At 40.8% G+C, this 5,964-nt stretch overlaps 1 long non-coding RNA gene across 1 annotated transcript; it reads left to right on the top strand.

Moving 5' to 3' along the window:
- Positions 1-1,948: 1,948 nt before the first annotated feature.
- On the top strand, positions 1,949-4,154 carry LOC106898785. Its single transcript, XR_001413972.1, has 4 exons — positions 1,949-2,290; positions 2,863-2,963; positions 3,283-3,425; positions 3,883-4,154. It is a non-coding gene; the product is annotated as an uncharacterized LOC106898785 (long non-coding RNA).
- The last annotated feature ends 1,810 nt before the right edge of the window (positions 4,155-5,964 follow it).

Below are 5,964 nucleotides of genomic sequence, written 5' to 3' on the forward strand. Positions count from 1 at the left end.
AGTTTTTTTGCCCCCGATGTCACCTTGATTGCCGAGCCCTAATTAGAGCCGCAGGATAAGCCCCGCGCTCCGTCTGTTTAGCGGCGTTTAAGCACCTTTGGCGGCGTTGCGTTTCGCAAATGCCATTTTTTTAGTGGTGGGGTTTTTTTATTATTATTAATGAATTTTTTTTTAAATTACTTTTATTAATTTGGAGGGGTTTTCCATGCGAAAAACAACTTTGATTTGGTGTTTTTGTTTCGTTGGCTGGTTTGGGTTTTTTTGTTTGGTTATTTTTTTGTGGGTTGGTTGGTTTGTTGATTTTTTTTAATTATTATTTTTAAGATTCTAATTCTAGGCTGAAAGTACAAGGTGAGATTTTTTGTTGAAAGACGATCTAGAGACGTGTCTCTTCAAGCCAGCACTTAATAAAAAAAAAAAAAAAAAATTGAAAAAAACCCCTCATCTTTTAAGGACCTAAAGCTGCCCACATCCTCCCTGCTCATCCTCCCGCCGGCATTAAAGGTGGTAATAATTAGAAAAGACAGCTTTAACCAGCTGATCTTTTAATGGTGTGATGCGGTGATGGACAGGGCTAGGGGAAAAGATTGCTCTCCCCTCCGTAGCTCTCGGTTAGGGAGCAGCTCCAAGCGCTTTGGGATGTGTCAGGCTTTTATTACTTTTTATTATGGACGCTTGAAAAAAAAAAAAAAAAAAGCCTATTCTTCTGGCTACAGAACAGCTGTGGCAGCAGAAAAGCGTTGCTGGAAATGCTTCTGTGTGAAAATGTGGATGGTCTGAAAGGAAAGCCAATTTTCTGGCGTTTCAAGGAATGCTGTAATAATTGTACTTGAGGAAAATTGCAAATGTATACTTCCCGTTTTATTGAAGAGGTTATAATTGAAAAGTGACATGAGGATGAGGAGGGGTACATGAAACCAAACTGAATGGGTAAGGTAGTTACAGTATTAGAGGTCAGGTAGAAGGTGAGCGCTGCTGTTGTAGGGGCTTGTTCCTGCCATAGTTAATGTTCGTTTAGCAGCCATCCCCTTCTCGTTTGAACTTAGCTTTCATCAAGTGCAGGAACAGATGAGTATGGATCTGTTATCTCATAGCATCTTCCCTTACACCGGTGTATTGTTTTGTCCTCAATAGTTGCAGTTTCTCTTGTTGCTTGTGAGGCTGTGGTCTAAAATGGTCCTGAAATGGTCCATGGTCTAAAATACCCTGAAACATCCTAAAATAACCTGGTTCAGAAAACTTCCATAAATGATCTGTTTCCTAATCTGCACTTTGCTGTTCTTGAATTTAGCATCGTATATCCCATGCGTTCTCCCTTACGAGTGTGTGCACACTTGGAGTGCTCCTAGGTCTTCTAAATCATTATTTAATCCAGCAACCAACTTTTATTCCTCTTCATCGGACCTACTTCCAGTGTATTAGCATCGTTATGGTAGTGGGAGCTCAGAAATGTGTTTCTGAGGGAGCCGCACCAGACCTGTATAAGGATTTGTCACTTCCCCGCTCAGTGAAGTGTTTCTGCAGGTGGATCAAACCACACATTCTACAAACGCCTAGTTGATTGAAATCAGACAGACCACCCAGAGAGTTCAAGAAATGTGTGTGTTTTATTGGGATGAAGGCAAAGTCTCAGAGATCTACTGATTCTTTTTTTTTTTTTTTTTTGATCCTGTATCTTTGTTCTAATTTTTTGTCAGTTTTTCCTGTTCAGTTTCAGTTCATGGTTTCATCCAGTGATACAAGGGCAGTTGTTCCACTGTTCCTCTCCCTCCTCTCTGTTACTTGGCTGGATTTCTTCAGACTTCAACCTTAATTAAATCTCCTCTTGGTCAGTATCTGCTATATGCAGTTGCAGGTGGTACGATGAGGCATGTGAGACCAGTGGTGTGTCAGGCAGGGTGGGAACTCTGTCTAGCCAGATCTAGCCCAGCTGAAGTCTTCTGTCTTCTTCAGCCTGTCCTGGCACCCCTTCTCTGTTTCAGCCAGAAGATGCAATTTTCTCAAGCTTTCCCTGATAGTGTGATCGTTCTTTAGCTCATTTCTTTCTAAAATGGGCCAGCTTATTCTAAGCAGTTTGAAGTGTGATTCCATGGCAATTTCAGGTGATCTCAATCCCAACTTCTTTCTCGCCCCCTCCTCCCATTCCCAGGCCCGTGTTCCCATCTCTTTTCCTGTGCTGGCATTGCCAACGAGGCTGCTTTTGGCTCTACAGAGGAGGACACAGTAAACAACTAAGAAAGTCGGTTTTGGGATTGAGTACCTCCATCGGGAAGAGCAGTGATGAGCAGAGGTAATGCTGTCCTTTCTGTTTGTGCTGATTCTTCCAGGAACTTCAGAAAATGTGCTGCTTGCTTTTTTTTTTGTTTGTTTCAGCCTCATGATTTGTACTAATTACCCCTCCTCATACCAACTCCATTGTTTGTTCCTGTAAGAAATTATCCTGTCACTTACCTATTGAGCTAGCAATATACTGAACTAGCTGTAATTATCAAATTAATAAAAATACATATGATGCTTAAAACAATACTACAATAGCCTTTGAGTGTTCCACAAACCCGTGACGATACAAATGTCATGGAGTCTCATTGCAGACATGACACAGTGAGCCTTCTGTTCGTTAGCCTTTGTTTGTTGTCTTATAACCAGCTCTAACAAGATGGATTTAGAAGAGTGAGTTCAGTATTTTGGTTTCTAAGCCGTGAATGATTAACCCCCCTGGTTTAATGTGGATGGTTTTTTAAACTGCTATAGTTATAAAATCCTTGGTATATAAATATAAGGCAGGTCTTCGGGGGATGTATCCATTGACCATAAGACATTTGGGGTCCCCAGCCAAGAGTTTGCTCTCTCTGTTATTTCCAGCATGACTTGAGATGCAGAAGAGAACAGCCTGGAGCTGGAGAGCCAGGCTGGGAGGAAGGAAGCTGACATCAACTAAGATTAAATTTGCTTGGGTTTGCCTGGTATGTTTTATGTCAATTCTTGAGGTTTTTTTGTTTGGCTAGTTGCTTAGAGGTTTTTGTTTGTTTGTTTAATTAGAATATAGTAGGTATGTCTGGAGTATTTGTTCTTATACCAAAACTAATAAGGTCAACGTCCTGGCATTTCATGTATGGAGTTAGTGTCAAATCTGAAGTCCCTGAAAGAATTTTGTGGTGTTTTCATTGTTAGCCAAAATTGTAAGTAAGCCAAAAGGCCTTAATAACATGAGCTATTTATTAATTCTGATGGAAATTTTTTTTATTGCATTTTAACAGCTTTTTTTTTTTTTCTTTTCTTCAGGAAAGCAACCCGGTATTTAGTAAAGAAAGTCTTTGCTCCTGCTTCCTTTTCAACCATCTCAGCACCTTAAAGAGGGCAACATACTTTAAAAGGATGTACTGTATCTTTGCCGGTCTCCGCTAAAGTGAGCGGTGGATATATGAGTGAGACTCATTTTATTGTTAATTTATTTTATTCATGCTCAATATCAGACTCCATTTTCATTGACTGAATAACTATGGAGTCATTACGAAGGCAATAAGAACTGAGTTACTAGCCTTGGAAGTGATTACTGCTAGATTTTTGCCTCTTAAGCCTCCAAACAGGATGTTGCATTATTATCTGCAATTCTCTTCCCTGATGTACTGTCTGAGCATTGGCCAAACTATCAGTGTACCACTATGATTCATGCAGAACACTTAATCTCAGTGGAACCAAAGTAAGTATACAGGAGACCGTAAATGACACTTTTCATTGCTCTGCTCCTTTTTTTTTTTTTTTATGTGGAGCTCTCTCTCTTGATGAAATACTATTTAGTGCAATCTAGTAGCCTGATTGCTAGATGCTAGTAAATCATCAGGTCATGCCTTGAATCCTTACCCACCTCTCTTTCCTGTGCAGGTGTTACAGGTTCGCCTGTGAGAGACTTCTGGACACTGGCATTCTTTTAAATGGGATTGGTTTCTAAGTCATGTATGGCTCTCTCTCAGGAGCATGGGTGCCATATGTGATAAACACAGCTACAAAACGAGCATCCCAGATATTCGTCCTTGAAGCTGAATTTTCAGAGCTGAAGGAATAGTTTGAAGCTGAAGTGTGGTCTTCCAGGCTGGTTTTGAGAATTACAGAACCTAAACCATGGCTTATGCGTGTCACTTCTTGCCTTGAAAAATAAAAACCCGCTTTTGAAAGTATCTGAATATGCAGAAATGAGGTGAAGGAATATGGTAGGTGCAAGTCAGCAGGGGCTTGCTGTTATTTACCATGATCATTATTCTGAGTTTGTGCAAGGCACAGCAGCCATTTGAACAAGACACACACAAGCCAGCTGGTAGCATTGTGTATGCTGGGCTAGTCAGCAGCAACTCTCTCTCTTTTTTTTACTTAGGTAATGTTCTTACGTTTTGTTTTTCAATGTTTATGTTGGATTAGTGCTCAGAGGCCCCAGAATTGAAGAAACCAACTGCTCCTCAAACATCTGTGAAGGAATTGTCGCAACTCTGAATGCTCCTTCCTGCTCCACTGCCACAAAGTGTGCCACAGTACAACAAGGAATTAATTGAATGGTTTGTGAAGGAAGTGTGTGAGGAAACCTGGCTTTTCAACCTCACAAGGTAGTTGCTGGGAGGAAGGGAGAGAGAGGGAGAGAGGAGAGGAAAGGAAAAGAAAAAGAAAAAGAAAAAGAAAAAGAAAAAGAAAAAGAAAAAGAAAAAGAAAAAGAAAAAGAGAGGAGGGCTGGGATTTCTGAGACTGCGTCAGTACTTTAAGGAGATGTTGAGTACAGCATCTCACATATATCTTGCTCATCCTCTGGCACTCCGAAGAACGCAGTAGCTGCCACTGCATTTCTGAAGTGGCTGATGCTGCAGGTTAAGCAGTATGTACTTACTGGATCCATAACTTCAGATGAAGAAGTACTTGGACAGACCTGTGCAGGGCTGCTCAGTTCTGCCCAGGATGAGGTTGTTTGTTTTTTTTTTTAATATATCAGAGCACAGCTCTGCATAGGACACCTGTGAAGTCGGACACGTTCAGAGTAAGACAGTGTATAGTTTTTCTGGAATGCAGTTTGATCACCCTAAATCCAATTAAGTCCTCATTTAGGCATATACACCCTCTTCTGTCCTTGCTCTGAGACATGCCCGGCTGGTGATCCTATGAGGCCTCTTGGTCCAACTGTGTGTGGGGACTGGTCTAACAGCTCAAAGGGTACTGCCTTTTGCACCAAGGAGATAATGCAGTTTGCAACTTCTGACTTTCCAGAATGGCACGTTGCTTTGTGTGACCGAGGCAGAAGATACAGACTTGCATAGCGTGTGTCCTAATTTTCAGCAGGTAAAAAATTTTCATGGAAACTTGGAAACTGATCTGAATATGAAATGATAACCCAAAAGTAAAATGTTCTATATTATAATCAGACTCCTAAATCTTCCAAGCTTCCACACTGATCCTACAGCATTACACTAAGCTTTCATTTAAAATCCTTCTGGAGAACTCAGTACAACTTCCTCTGTCATTGTAAAGAAAATATATTACATGATCTACCTTGTTCTTGCCACTACCATAAATGGACGATGCAATCTGTAAGACCTTCATTTATTGCCATTTTCTTTTTGGCTGAAATGTTTAAAGAGGATGAAACTGGAGCAGCCAAAGGCCTGTAAACCATTTACTCCCTAATTTTAAAGGCTCAAGAAGAATTTAAATGATGCCTAGATTTTGTGATGGCTGTGTGTGTGTTTGAGAAAATTTTATCCATGTGGGTTCTCATTCAAGCTGCCTCATCCCCCTCTGTTGCCATTACTTTGTAAAACCTATCTTCACGGTGCCACCCTTGTCTTACCTTAAAGCTGCTGAACAGCAATTACAGCAAACGTCTTTGCCAGGGGAATGTATGCATCAGCTGAAAGAGTGTCCACCTGGGATCTCTAGGTTTTGAAGGATTTTGAAGCATGATAAAGCTCACCATGAGATCCTATGGAA

The sequence above is a fragment of the Calidris pugnax genome, unplaced genomic scaffold, assembly GCF_001431845.1.
Source record: "Calidris pugnax isolate Ruff unplaced genomic scaffold, ASM143184v1 scaffold188, whole genome shotgun sequence".
NCBI classification, from domain to species: Eukaryota; Metazoa; Chordata; class Aves; order Charadriiformes; family Scolopacidae; genus Calidris; species Calidris pugnax.